Consider the following 15623-nt stretch of genomic DNA (forward strand, 5'->3'; position numbering starts at 1 on the left):
GCTTTGGTGCTCCTTCTTGGCTTACTTGACATATGCTTCACATATCTATGGGGTAGTAACTAAGACTACTGAACTGACCTGGTTCCAACATACCTGTCCGGAAGGATTCTAGACAATTGCTTATCCAGTGGAATTACTGGCATACCCAGTGCATGGGTTACTTATTTCTTAATAAGGTGTCTTTTAGCCCTAAGAACTCTAGACGGTGCAGTGGATACAGTGCTTGCTGCATTTAGAGTCATGGACCTAAGTTCAAATCTACCCTCAAACACTTACTAGCTGTATGACTCTGGGCAATTCCCTTAAGTTTGGTTTTCTCAATTATAAATATATATATATATATAAAAACAGCACTTATCTCTCAGAGTTGCTCTAAGGATCAAATGAGATAATATTTGTAAGGGCACTTAATAAATGCCTCCTTCCTTCCTTGCTTCCTAAAAGGAACAAGTCCCAAAGAAACTCAGTAAGTCCATTTGCCCTGGGCTGAGCAGAGCTATTTCTAGGCTATAGGAAACTGTTTCCAGGACCTGCACCATGAAGTGTGCTAATGGCACTGGGCAGTAACAAAGACGGGCAGTCAGCAGAGAAGATGGCCTTGCTGGTGGAGGAAAAAAGACCCTTAAACATCTCCTTCACCCCAATCCCATCACCAAGGCAACCTGAACATACAGTATGACCTAGAAATGTCTTATGTCCTAAATATTCACAATATGGTGCTGGCTCTTAGCAAAAAATGGAGGCATTATACTAGGTAGATGGCTATCCATATTTTCTCTCCTAATCTCTAGAAAGGTCTTCTATAGGAAGCAGAAAGATTCCTAGGCTCTGAGTACCTCTCAAATTTATGAGGATGAAAATAAAGTCCTTTCTATTTTTTTCTTTTTATTTTTTCAAAGAACTTTCTGTTTTTCTCTCACTGCATCCTCATAGTATAAAACATAGTATCCTTGCCCTCAGCATTTAGGAGCTAGAGAAAAGCTAGCATCTTTGCTCCTACTAGAAAACAAGCTGACTCAGGGAGACTGAAGAGAGCTGATGGTAGTAATGACGTGATACTGTACCAGCAGAGATTCCCCAAGGAAAACCAACTCCTCTGTGAGGAACATGACTCAGTGGTAAAATAGATCAATCAGGACTCCTCACTCCCTGTGGCCAGGGAGCGTCAGCGGGGTTTGGGGTGTGAAGAGACGCTAGGGCAGAACCCCCTCAAGATTCTGTTACTGAGTTGATCCCCTGAGGGAAACAAGGAAGATAGTACTAAACCTGGTAAAACACACCTGCCACAGCTTGTTCCAGCAGAAAATGGCCACTGGGCATTTAAGCTTCAGGTTTAGACTTCAATGACTGAATAGGTGTAAGGATGGAGTGTGAAGGGCATGTCCCCCAGCAAAAAACTAGAGTATAAGGAGCAAAGATAAGACAGAAGAGATTAGAAAGGGGACAGGGAGCTTATAATGGGATTAGGCTAATTCACTAACTACAGCAGGGGATATGGACTTTGACCTCCATTTCCGAACAATTTATACATTCATCTGGCAGAGTCTTCTAGATAAGTCAATCCCGAATTGGAACCTGATTATGTCTAGAAAATAAAACAGGGCCTTAATTCTCTGTTCTTAGCAGTTGAGGAAACCTATAGCATTAGAGGAAAAGTGTATCACAGGGTTTAGCACAAGGAAATATGTGAGGGGTTCCTTCATTAGATATGCCTGTTTTCAAGACCTACCAGGAACAAAGAGGGAATAATCAGTGTTTGCTTTATCTCCTTGTAGGCTGAAGTTAAGAAGAATGCTGGGGTGAGAAAAAGTTCTTTTGAATATTGGCCTAATGGAAAAAATTCAGAGTCATTAGGCAGCAGAGCTGGGTATGCATCTTAAATCTGTTGGTGACCTACTGAAATATATCTTGGGCTCCAAAAAGGAAGCTGCTCAGGTTCACCACTTCCTGCTTTACTACTTAAACACAGCCAAATATTATTACTTGATCTGTGTCTTTAAAGATATTAATCTTTAAAGAATTACAACTCTTATTCATTTATTTTCCAAGTACAATTCTTTAGTCCAACTTTCAGAATGACACCAAGGAGACATTTTGTCCTTCCCCACAGGACATTTGGAAACTTGAGGGATAAGTTTTATGAAAAATCTTTGGAAATTTATATGTAAACAAAGTACCCACCTAAAGCTCAGACCTATGGCAAATGGGTTATAGGAAGGTAGATTTTGGCTGACCATAAAGAAAAATGGGTAGAGCTATTCAAAAGTTAAAAGGGTATACCCAGGAGGCAATTTGCCTTTCTTACTGTAAATGTTCAAGTGGAAGCTGGATAACCTCAGCAGAGAAACTTAATGCTTCAGGAAGAGTTTGGACAAGATGACTCTGAAATTTTATGATTCTAAGTACTGTTCCGGAACCAGACCTTAACAAGGGAAACTGGGGCTCTATAGCTAATTCTGCTCTGATAGCAAGGTCCTTTAGAAATGAAAGAAGAACAAAGAGTAATACAAATCAACATAGAAGGTCTTTGGATCATCATATCTCTGTGGTCTTAGACCAATCATCAGAAAGACACCTTCAGAGTCTTTGAATTCAATAGGGCCTGACCTTTTCTCTCTATTCCTTCAGTCCTAATTCTAAGATATGGGAAACTCTGAAGCAAGGAAAAGGACTTCAAAGAAGAAAACAAAACCATGTGTATTTGTTCCTTGTGCCTCAAGGTCTCCAAATAATGAATTTGGATCAAAATGGTTCAATCAAACCAAATCAAAAATGACTCACATGTTAATGAAGAGAAGCACTGAAGTGGAATAATACAAAAAAAGAATAATCTGGATGTCATTTCTGTGCAGTTTTAAATGCACATATTTTTCTGCCCCAACAAACTGTTTTCCCAATTATGTTTTGTACAGGCAAAAAAAGTAATATTTTCTAAGGGTGTTTTCATTATGTAGGGGAAGGGAGGGGAGGAGAATGGTCTCGGAAGTATTTTCATTGTCTCTGGTGGTAGAGGGAAGCGGCCTTGCAACAAAAGTGTGTCCTAGTTAATTCTCACCCTGGGGGACAATCAACTTTCAATAATCTACATATGTGTTTTGCCAAGAATTTAAAACTTGACACAAATAATTCACAGGAGATGGAAATCCACCTGCTGATAATTTAGATTTGACTTATAAAAACTACTCAAACAAGAGTCACAGCATTGGTGATAGAAGGCAAGAACAAAGTAGCTCTCTTGGCCCGTAGCTACAGAGAACATGAAGAAATGAAAAGGGCTCCCAGGAAGAAAAAACCAAGGGTTTTTGTTTCCCTGTGCCCCAAGGTCTCTAAATATGGAAGATGCAAACATGATTTCCACATTGGGCAATCTGTCCTCCCAATGACACCAGAGCAGAGCCAAGAAAAATGACAGGGGGAAGTGAAGTTGGCAGAATGGGCTCTAGTGATCAGGGCAGGATGGGGGCCAAAAATATCTTTTCATTTTCAAAGACTAGAAGGACCTTTTGGTACTCTATGGGCTAAAGATTCATCTGATAAGTCATTTAAAAGGCCAGAAAGGTTAGGAAGCCACCACTTTCCAGGGCTTGTCAGAACACACAAGTTAAGAGGGGCTCAACTAGGTGGCAATGGGATGGACCTGGCTCACATACAGCTCCCACAGCCTGTATAACTACTCAAATACTATATTTTTCCTTTGTTCTATGCTTTTTCTTTGTTCTGCTCAGTCTCAGATCTGTTCTCTTGATTTTTTAGCTTATTTTCTGTTCTCTTCTCCTTAGTGGCCCATATACCTGCCTCCATAAGGTCTTTTCTGTTACTTAAATAAACCACTTGGTTTTCTTCCTTTCCATACCCAACATTATCACTGAAAGTATACAATGAATGCATATAATCCACAAGACCCTGTCCAGGACATCTCATTAGCCATGGTCACTTCCCAACTGGGCTCACCCCTCTTAAACCCCACTAAACAAGTTCTTCCAGTTAGCCTGCCAATTTCTTCTCATCATGTGATCTTGGTACCTCATCACGAAGGGTACTCAGCTTATTTTGGTTTTACAGTTCGCTCTCCAGGCATGCTTTTAGAAGGGATACTCCAATGTCTTGTCCTTCTCTCCCTCATTCCGTGCAATAATCTCAAAGTTTTCTGATTTTGACAGATATTCACATGGGCCTTAGGTAACATTACTGCCTACTACAATTTTTCTGTTATAAACACTGACAGTTTATCAAAGGCATTCTTCTATTTTTCTCTTTTCAGATTTTGTGTTGTCATCCCTCTAAACCTCCATTACCTAAACTTAGCGATGCTTGCATTCTATTATCCAGCAAGACACACCAAAACCATAAAGTAGAAGTCTAACAGCAAGACAGTTAGGAGAGAAACAAACTCTCTCCCAATAAAAAACAGCTTTGAGCAAAAAACAGGAAAACTGATCAAGGCCCAGACATACCCCTTTGCCTTTTGCTTAAAAGAAGCCAATACTTATTGTCTACCTGGTATGTCATCTAGAACTCATAGAAAAGTCTATACCTCAGTCAGTAAGCTGTTGTAGCCTACACTTGCTACATTAAAATTTATATTAATAAATTCTGGGAGTTAATTTCTAGCACTGCACCTGATCCCTAGTAAGTTGCTATCTTCATTTTTCCAATGTATAAAATGTAATAGGGGATTATAACCTCAAGTCACCTGGTAAGTAAGAAAATCTGGTGCTATCAGAATTTCTGTACAATTTGGTAAATCCAGATACTTGCTAGGCAGTCAGGTGGGATGTGGCAATAAAATTATATGCCAGAGTCCAATAGGGAGGAAGGTGAAAAAATAGAAGATGGGATACAATAGGCATATTTCAAGGCCTTGCATACAGTAGGCACTCAATAAGTATTGTTGAATGACTTAAGCTCACTTACCACATCATCTTCTGGAAGACAATGGGACAGAGCTAACAGAACTGGGCTCAGTAATCCTAAAACCAGTTATTATAGAATCATAAAAAATCTACAGAGCTAGGAGGGGCCCTAGAAGTCATCTAGGCCAACACCCTATTTTAACAGATGAAGAAAGTGAAGTCCTAAGAGGTGAAAATACCCATAGTCAAACAGCCAGGTAAATGGCACAGTCAGATTAGAACTGGGGTACTTAAGAGGGGATCTGTGAACTTTTAAAAATTATTTTGATAATGAATTCAATATAATTGGTTTTCTTTGTAATTCCATATATTCTATTTTATGCATTTTAAAACATTATTCTGAGAAACAGTCCATAGGTTTCACTAGATTGCTGCCAGAGAAGTTCATGACCCAAAAAGGTTAAGAATCTCATGATTTCTAGATTTCAGATTCAATATTTTTTCCTACCATTGTTGAGGGGAGGGGAGTGGCGAAGGAAGACATATGCAAGGTATTCATTAACTTGTCTTATTCTGGTTTATCCCCAGTATTCCTTATAAGTTTATTTTGGTCCTAAGCAAACTTGAATTCACTTTCCTCTAGGGCTCACTCATGCCTTATGGCCTCTTCTTTCTATTAGCCTGAGCTACCTACCCACCCCACCCTGAATTTATCTCTCTCATCTGTTCTCCTAGCCATAACAAAGGCAGCCTGACCTAGAAGCTGTGCTCCTGGTAAGCAGTAGTCTGGAGTTAGAAAGACCAAGGTGTATCCTGAAATCAGGGGGCACAGAAGCTCTGGTCCTGGCAGTGCAAATAGGCTCTAGTCTGTAGTACAGTTAAGACTACAATCTGTACCCCAGCTCCTACCATCAAGTCTCCTCCTCTCTGAGGCTTTGTTTGTTTTTTGTTTAAGTTTTCTCAAGCTCTGCCACAAAACCATTTCTCTTCATTTTTTTTTTTTTTTTTTTGCTGCCCCACATTTCACTAGGCTCCTTTCTTTGGTTGTCCAAAGGGATGGCACAGTTTCCAAGAGAAAGCTAAATTCCCTCAAGCAAAGAGGAAGTAAACAGGGAGAGCTAGGAAGAGCTACCAGTCTGGATTTCTTTTGAAATCAGCTGAGAAACCAGGTAAGACAACTTTGAAAGCAGAAAGATAACATCACAAAAAGAATCTAGTCTATGTGGGGCAGAATAAGTACCCAAATATATTCCCAAACAGATACAGGTATCTTCTCAGGTCAGTCAAGATTGTGTCCTATGACTTAACTGATACTTGAGAAATATTCAAAAGAACAATATTCAGAAGAAGTCCATCCAATTCTACCACATTTATGCTAGGTCTCTTTGGAAGAATGGCTCTGAAACTGAGCTGCCAAGTTCTCAGGACCATGAAGAACTGGGAAGAGCCCCTAGCAATTTATACAAGAAACCTTCCACTAGCTAAGGGACTATATGGTGATCCAAGTCTTGATGCCTAACCAGGTATAACTCTTCCAGGTAGATAAGCAATGAATCCCCTTTCTCTCACTGAGTTCCATCTGAAAAGGAAGCTCATCTTGAGGCCCCTCAACTGGCTGGACAATGTTCCAAAGAGTTAATCATAAAGGTTGGGGCCCTGAAGTCACACCCAGGAATAGACAGGTGGCACTGCCAGCATTAACACAACTCTATACTTCTCAAAGAAGGGTTTGGGCTGGGTCCTCTTGAGGTACAAAGTTCAACCACTCTAACCATAAGAAGACAGTTAATTGGTCTTCTACACTTAACCAGATGTACTGTTATTTGCAAATATCCCTGAAACATTTAAGTTTTATGGATTTGACCTTCTATCATAGTCTTTTATAAAAAGAATGGATATTTTGAAATTTTTAGATGTAGCATTCTCTCATATTATTTGTGGTTGTTCTTTAAAAATAAAATATTACAACTATTTGGTACTGATTAAAAAATAGAAAAGTCTCACAAAGAGATAAAAGAAAAAAGAAAAGAACCTATATGTTTAAAAACATTCATGGCAACTCTTTTTGCGGTGGCAAAGAAATGGAAATTGAGGGAATGCTCATCAGTTGAGGAATGGCTGAACAAGTTGTGGTATATAATTGTAATGTAATACTATTGAAAATGATGGTATATAAGAAATGATAAAATAGGATGGTTTCAGAAAAATCTGGGAAGATTTATATGAACTGATTCAAAGTATAATGAGAAGAACCTTGAAAACATTGTACATAGTAACAGCAATATTTTAATGATGATTAACTGTAAAAGACTTAGCTACTTAAAAATCAATATAATGATTCAAGAAAATTCGAAAGGACTCATAATAAAAAATGCTAACCACAACCAGAGAGAGAACTGATGAAGTCAAAATAAATCACAATTTTTCACTTAATTTATCTTGCTTTTTTTCAATATAGCTAACATGTTATATATGACTAATATGTTTTATATGACTTCACATGTATAACTGATATAAAACTGTTTGCCTTCTGGTGGAGGAATGGCTGGAGAGAGGGAGAGAATTAGGAACTCCAAATTTTAAAAAATGAATAGTAAGATAACATATAAAAATATTCTACATCCTAAAAAAATGGAAAGGTTGATCAGTGGAATATACTAGGTTCACAATATGCAGAAGCGAAAAAACACAGTTGCATTAGTGTTTGACAAATCCAAAGCACCAATTACTGGGAACTCGCCAGTTGACTAAAATTGCTAGGAAACCTGAAAAGTTGTCTGGCAGAAATTATACACAGACCAACATCTCACACTCCATAACAAGAAAAGCTCCAAATGGATATATGAATTAGACACAAAAGGTAACATCACAAGTAAATTAGAAGAGTTAGGAAGAAATTAACTTTCAGATCTATAGCTATGTGAAGAGTTCATAAACAAACAATAGATAGAGAGGAGGATAAAAGATAAAACCGGCAATTCTGGTAATACAAAATTATAGAGTTTTTGCAAAAGCAAAAAACAAATGTAGTTAAAATTATATGTGAAACAGCAAATTGGAGGTGGGGTCGGGGTGGCAATACAGTAAGCTTCTCTGATAAAGGTCTAATATCCAAGATGTATAAAGAACTGATTCAAGAGTCATTCCTCAATATGGTCAAAGGACATGAACTTTTTTTTTTTTTACATTTTCACCTTAGTCATGTTGAACAGATGAATTAAAATGAATGGGAGAAACCATAAAACAAAACAAAACATAATACAAAAGAAAATGGTCTGCTTCATTCTGTGATCCAGTTCCATAGTTCTTTCTCTGAATGTGGAAGGCGTTTTGCCTCAAAAGTCCATTGGGGATTTTTTAGGTCCTTGCATTGCTATGAAGGATTAAGTCTACCAGAAAATTTCCTCACACACTGTGGTTGTTGCTGTGTAAAGTTCTCCTGGTTCTGCTCCTTTCACTCAGCATCAGTTCATATAGGTGCTTCCAGGCCTCTTTGAAGTCTTCCTATTCTTCATTTCTTATAGCACAATAGTATTCTATTATATTCATATAACACAACTTGTTCAGCCATTCCGCAATTGATGGGCATCCCCTTGATTTCCAGTTCTTGGCTACCACAAAGAGAGCTGCTATAAATATTTTTGTACATGTGGGATCCTTTCCCATTTCTGTGATCTCTTTGGGATAAAGTCCCAGAAGCAATATTGCTGGGTCAAAGGGTGTGCACATTTTTGTAGCCCTTTGGGCATAGTTCCAAATTGCTCTCCAGAATGGCTGGATCAGCTCACAGCTCCACCAACAATGAATTAGTGTTCCAACTCTCCCACATCTTCTTGAGCATTTATCACCTTCCTGTTTTGTTACATTAGCCAATCTGATAAGTATGATGTGGTACCTCAGAGTTGTTTTGATTTGCATCTCTCTAATCAATAGTGATCTAGAGCATATTTTCATATAACTATAGATAACTTTAATTGCTTCCTCTGAGAACTGCCTGAACAGGCATTTTTCAAAAAGAAAGAAATTCAAACTATTGATAGTTACAGAAAAATGTTCCAAAGTATTAATATTTAGAGAAATGAAAATTAAAGAAACCCTGAGGTTTCATCACCCATCAGATTGGCAAAGATGGCACAAGAGGAAAATGATAAATGTTGGAAGGGCTTCAGGAAGATAGATAAACAAGGTTGTGAATTGGCCTACTTATTCTGGAAAGCAATTTAGAACTAGCCCCAAAGTTACTAAACTGTGCAGACTATCTGACTAAATGATGTTAATATTACTATTAGGCCAATATCCTCAAAGAGATCAAAGAAAGAGGAAAAGACCCATATGTACAAAAATATTTTTAGTAGTTCTTTTTGTAGTGGCAAAGAACTGGAAATGGAGGGGATGCCCATCAGTTGGGAAAAGGCTGAATAAACTATGGCTTCTGTAATGTAATGTAATACTATTTTGCTATAGCAAATCATTTAGTGGACAATCATTTAGTGGGAAAACTAATATGAACTGAAGCAGTACAAAGTGAACAAAACTAAAAGAGCAACTTATACAACAATAACATAAGGAAAAACTCTGGAAGACTTTAGAACTCTGAGCAATGCAATGATGAACCTGATGATCCATCCCATGGTTTATCTTGCTCTCCAAAGAGGTGATGAATTTAAAATGCAAAGGAAGGCATACATTTTTGGATGTGGCCTGTGAGGGAATTTATTTTGCTAAAAAATAACTAATTGCTATGAAAGTTTAAAATTTTTTTTGGTCTTCAATCAGTTGTAGGAGTGGTGAGAGGGAAGGAGAAATGATCAATGTTTGTAAAAATTAAATTTTTAAAAGTGTGTTTAAATATTTGTTTTTAGAAATGCAATAAAAAATGGAAATGGAACTCAAAATATTTATGACTACTATTCATGGAAAGAACATCAGAATAGTTAAAACCAAAGGCTATGAAATCATAAAGACTAAATTTGGCCCCAAAGAAGAGTTACCTTCTCTCACCTTAGTTCTTTGCAGAGTGTGAAACACTGAATATAACATGTGACTTTTTCTATATTTTGGTTACTTTTGCTAACTTATTTTTCTCTCTGTTATTCTTTGTTAAATTATAGGTTCTCTTAGAAGGAAATAGGGGAGAGATATAATGGCTACTGTAGTTGATATGAAAACAAAAGAAAAATGTATTTAAAATTAAATATTTAAGTTAAGGTATTAACATTTTTAAAACTCTTAAGAAATAAAATCAATTTGCTCTGTGATTAAGGAACAAGGAATGAAAGAATGAAGCTTCTGAAAGTCACATTATTTACCTAACTATATTTCCTGGCTTATCAATAGCTCACTTATAACCACAACTCTCAGGGATCCCTAATGTGGACTTGTTATTGTGGGTCCTTCGTTTTTGAAGAAGACCAATGATATCACGGGTGAGGTCTTGACTTGCATGTAAACTGGATTTAAGTAAGGCATGGTTTTGCAAAGTCATCAGCCTTACTCTCTCTTCCAGAATCATCAAAGTCCAGTGACAGGACAAAAGTCAGGATTGACAATGGCTCCAGAAGCAGTGGAGGGCCTTGGTATCTTTGATGCCTCACCAAGCTCTTAATTCAGCTTCACAGTGCCTACTTCAACCACCTTCATGGTCACTGGAACAAACTGTTCTCATCTGCTCATTCTGCCTGGAAAAGTCTTCATGTGCTTGGGGTAGACATCCCCCCCAACTCACCAACAAGTTTTAATTATTCTACTGCCTATATTTTTTCATTCAATCTCATTTTCTTGCTTAAGGTGTGAAGTATCAGGATTGCTTTAGGAATTCTGGGTTTAGCTTTACTTCTGTTCCATAATATTGCCTATCCAGAGTTGGCTTCTCTAGAGGTGCATAGCCCTGGCTGCACAGGACTGCAAACATATTTACCTAGTCAAATGCTCTTCATAGTAACCCGACTGTGGTAGGAGTGGGAATCAAAGGATAACAGATTTAGAGCCAACAGGGCCAGCAAAAGACACAGTCAGTGAGGTAGGAGACACTACCGCTTCATAACGAATTCCATGTTAGTCCAAGGGAAAACAGCTACACATTGTTTATATATCCTTATTCCTTAAGGATGGGCAGTGGACCTCAAAAATCTCCTTCTGTCTTCTAATGCCTCCTTTAAATCCAATTCAAAACTTACCTTCAGATTAACTTCTCTGAACTTCCTAATTCCTAATCAATTCATTAACCATTCATGGAATGTCCCATTTGTTGAATCCACAGCATCTGCCAAACACAGTGCTATTTTACAAGATCTCGTTTCATCTTCACAATAAATCTGTGAGGTAGAATCAATCAACAAGCATCTACTAAACGCCTACTATATACTAGGCACTATGTCAGAGGCATTGGAGATTCAAAGATAAAAATGAAACAATTCCTGCTCTCATGGCCCTTACATTCTAATAGGGGAAACATACATACATAAGCAAATGCAAAATACAAAGTAACTGGGAGGCACTAGTTGGTAAGGAAAGAAAGGCCTCATGTATGAAGCTACACTTGAGATGAGTTTTGAAGGGAGCTAGGGATTCGAAGAGGTAAAAGAACACAGTGTATGAGGGGCAGCCTAGAGGACAGATGGTAAAGGACTTCAAATACCAAACATAGGCATTTGTGTTTTAAACCTACAGGCAACAGAGAATCAATTGGAGATTTTTGAACAATGCAGTGGTATGGAATATCCCCTTAGCAGATGTGTGGAGAACAAACTTAAAACATGGAATAATGATACATCATTGATAAGGAGATCTATGGTCTCATCTATGTGCATATTCCATAAAATGGTGCAATCTGCAACCCATCCACAACTTCTCATTTTGCATGACTCTAGCCTATGTCATTCTCTTAAATCCTCCAAAGGAAGATCCCAAACAATATGATGGAGACCTTTCTCTAGATTGATTCTTTGACATTTGAGAAGACTGGTGGGACATATCCACTGCTCCACTGGTTATCACTCACTGTCACCATCTCACTGGTTCCCCTCCTTTCTCAATCAACTGACATTTATATCACCTGTGCAAATTTTCATTGGTAACATGTTGCAGTGTATTCACACCCACCATGATTCTCAGCATCTGCCTTGCAACTTCAATGATTTGGAGACTGGTGTTCCATTATTTTGTAGCCCATAACATTACCAGAAAAATACTGATGCTATAAAGATGGGGTTTCGTTTCAAGGAAAAGTCTGAGAGTCATCAAAAGCACTGAAATACTTAAATATGCCCCTGACTTGAAGTGGTTGGTCACCCTCAAATGTCAGAACTGTTTTTCTTAGATTGCTGAACAAGTCTATAATGAGTCAAAATACAGGAAAGATGATTTGACAAACAGCTAATGGTCTCCCATCTATGTTTTAACTTCCTGAGTTTAAATATACAAATTTTTTCCTAACTTCTCAAATTTACATATGTTTATACATGAACATACTCCTAATGTTAACTTTTCAAATCTAAACATAAGTGCAACACACACAAATCCGTGAGGTGATTAGTCATTTGTTACAATCACTGTTCCATTGTTCTGACTCACTAGTGATTTAGACAGCAAGTCAAAAGGCCACCTCAAGCCAAAGGCATGTTCAACGATTCCAAATATCTCCTTGCCTACTTTTTATGAACGAAGAGTTCTTTGTTATTTCTTAACTGCTCAAACCCCTTTATTTTTCTTGCTAAGCAGAGATGTTAAGAGATATGAAAAGATAAAGCTCTGATATTGGAGGAAGAATCTTCTTTGTTATCAAGCTGGCTCTGCGGAACAGCAGTTCCTGTTTGTTTTTGTCAGGAGACTGGGGAGGTGCCTCCCCCAGACTGAGTGGGTGAGGGAAGTACTTAGAGAGTTAGGGAGGGGAGCCAAATTCCTGAGTTGAGAAGCCACAGGTCAATGAAGATCAATGGCGGTGCGTCTGATTTGTACACCATATCAAGGTACAAAGCAGCACTGCCCTTTGCCCCCACCCCTTATTTCTGTTCTGCTAATAGAGCCTATCTTCCTAAACTAAAAGTATCATTTAGCATTGACACAGCATTTTATATAGGCAAAGTGCTTTACAATCTATTATTAGCTATTAATTCCCTACTCTTCTCCTCCCACCCCCACCCCCATTCCCCCATGTCAACCCCAATCATCTCACACATTAGGTACCTGGAGTAATAGAAAGACAAAGCAATTGATTACCTAAGTGTTCTGAATTTCAGGTCCAGGATTTATCCTATTGAACTAAACTGATGGGGACTTTCAAGAGCCAAACAGGTGATAGGCAAAAAGCACTATAATACAGATAGCTTCCTTGGTATTTAAATCACACAAGGATTTGAACTAGACTTTATAAAATTATTTCTATTCCTAAAATAAAACTCATTTGACCTTCTTACAGTTAAAAACTTTTAAATCCAAGCACATTTCTTTTTTAACAAACAACCCCTTCAGTGAGGGTAATGGATTAAAGCACAGCAGACCAGATAAAGCAAAAACAACAATAACAAAAAAAGGTATAGGTCCTACATTAAGTCATCAGGTCAAATGGTTATGAAAAGCAAACTAGAACTATCACTTCAAATGCATCCCAATTTCTCCTTAAAATTATCTCCTTCCTTTGATTCTTCTTCTCCTTCTCCATTTACCTCTCCGATAAGATGTTTCCTTTTTTCTTGCTCTTCCTTCTTTTTTCTTTTAAATGTAGATCTATCCTTCACCTTCTGGGTCTGTCTGCCCCTTGGCCATTAACTACCATTCCATATTCATCAACTGCCATCATTTCTGGAAACTCTGGTCCTGTATTTTCAACCACTTACTTCCAAGTGGATAGTATCTCACATCCTGTGGATCCCAAACTGAATTTATCTTGGTATTCAAATCAGCTCTCCTCTCATTTCTCCACTTCTGCTCATGACACCACTGTTTATTCTCTCAGGAGCAAGACTTCAGTTATTCTCTCTTCTTTTACATCCAAATCATTTGCCAATTCGTGTCATTTCTACATCTACAATTTTAAAAATAATTTTCAATTCTCTACGATGTCTCATCCATCTATTCTCTCTTTTTCCTATCTCTGTTCTACCATCGTTAATTCAGGTCCACATTATTTAATTTTGTAATAGTTTTCTAAACATTCTCTCTGCCTCGAGTCTTTCCTCCAATCATTCCTAAAAGATATATATACATATTGCTAGTCATGTCAAAATTGCTCAAAAACTGTAGAACATTTCTTATTTCTTACTGAATTAAACCCAATCTCCTTATTAGCTTGGCATCCAAAGACCTTTATGCTTACAGCTTTATCATCTGTCCCTCCTATATGCTCCAGCCAAACAGGACAGCTGACTGTTCTCTAAACAGAACTTAACATTTCCAGGCTCTATGATATTCCTTTCTCCCCTTATCTATCTCTACCTATTATAGTCTTATTTATTCCTATTTTTTCTTTCAAAATATATTTTCATAGGCATTTATTCTCTCCCTTCCACATTTTAAAAAATGAAAACCAGACTACTCATAACAAATGTAGTCTAGCAAAACCAATTCCCATATTGACCATGTCCAAAAATGTCTCTCATTACATTTTAAGTCCATCACCTTTCTGGCACCTCCTACTTATCCTTCAAGGACCAGCTTAAATGACATAACCTCTGTGAAACATTCCTTAATTCTTCTGAACAGACATTTCACATATTCTATATTGTACTATAGTTCTTTTAGGGGGGAAAAATCCCTCCATTAGACTGCAAGTTTCTTGTGGGCAGAGATCCTGTCACTCATTTTTGTATCTCATAAAGCACTTACCCACTTCTTTCTTATTCTGAAACCAACTCACTCCACTATTCTAGAATACCACCCACCCACCTGTAACACAAATTGGTTAAATGACCTTGTGCAAGTCACTGAAACTTTCAGTGTCTCAGGCAATCCTCTAAAATTATAAACAAGCTTAGAGTTGTGATATGAACCTGTCGTCCCAGCTACCAGAGAGGCTAATGCTGACAGGTCTCAAACTCAGAAGTTTTGAAATTCAGTGGGCCAAGATGGTTGGGTACTAAATAGAAGTAACTCTGCCCAGGTCAGAAATAGAGAATTCCCATGCTGATCAGTAGCAAGACTGGGTCTTGGAGGAGCCCCTGTTGTATTTCCAGCTTGAGGAAAATAAAGAGACCTAGTCTTAAAAAAATAATCAAACAAAAAAATCCCTATAATATAAAATAATACACAATATAATAAAGAAAGTGCTTATCTACACTAGTATAGGAAGTCTTCAAGAAGAGTTCCCTATGGTGATGAAACTATAGGTCTGGTTCATCACCATCAAAACCACCCCAAAGGACACCTAACAATGAGTAGTCAATATATAGTGAATAGTCAGTTCATTGCTGTTGAACAGGTGAATGAAAATACCTTGAGTTTATGGTTTATCCAGAAGTCTATTTGAGGAGAGGCTTAGCCCCCAGTGAGCTCATTTAAAAAATGAACCAATTCAAGTGTAGCCACTCAGGATTGTATAGGTTCAGTCCTTGCATGGGACATCACAGTTTAATAACTTGTTCAATTCACATGATATGAATAAATGTGTTAAAATATATCTGATTAGAAGAAATGAAGAAATGTCTTGTTGCTAGGATTACTGATGAGTTGGCCTCACAGAAGTAGGAAAGAAAATCCAAAGATGGATTATACTTTTAGAACATCAAGTCCAACCCCTTCACTTTACAATGAGGAAACTGAGGCCAAGAGAGGTTA

General features: G+C 37.7%; 1 protein-coding gene across 4 annotated transcripts in view; it reads right to left on the reverse strand.

The window, feature by feature from the left end:
* RNF43 (ring finger protein 43) overlaps nt 1-15623 on the reverse strand; it is a 100020-nt gene that overhangs the window by 12594 nt on the left and 71803 nt on the right. The window lies entirely within an intron of this gene.

Source organism: Notamacropus eugenii, chromosome 2, assembly GCF_028372415.1.
Source record: "Notamacropus eugenii isolate mMacEug1 chromosome 2, mMacEug1.pri_v2, whole genome shotgun sequence".
NCBI classification, from domain to species: Eukaryota; Metazoa; Chordata; class Mammalia; order Diprotodontia; family Macropodidae; genus Notamacropus; species Notamacropus eugenii.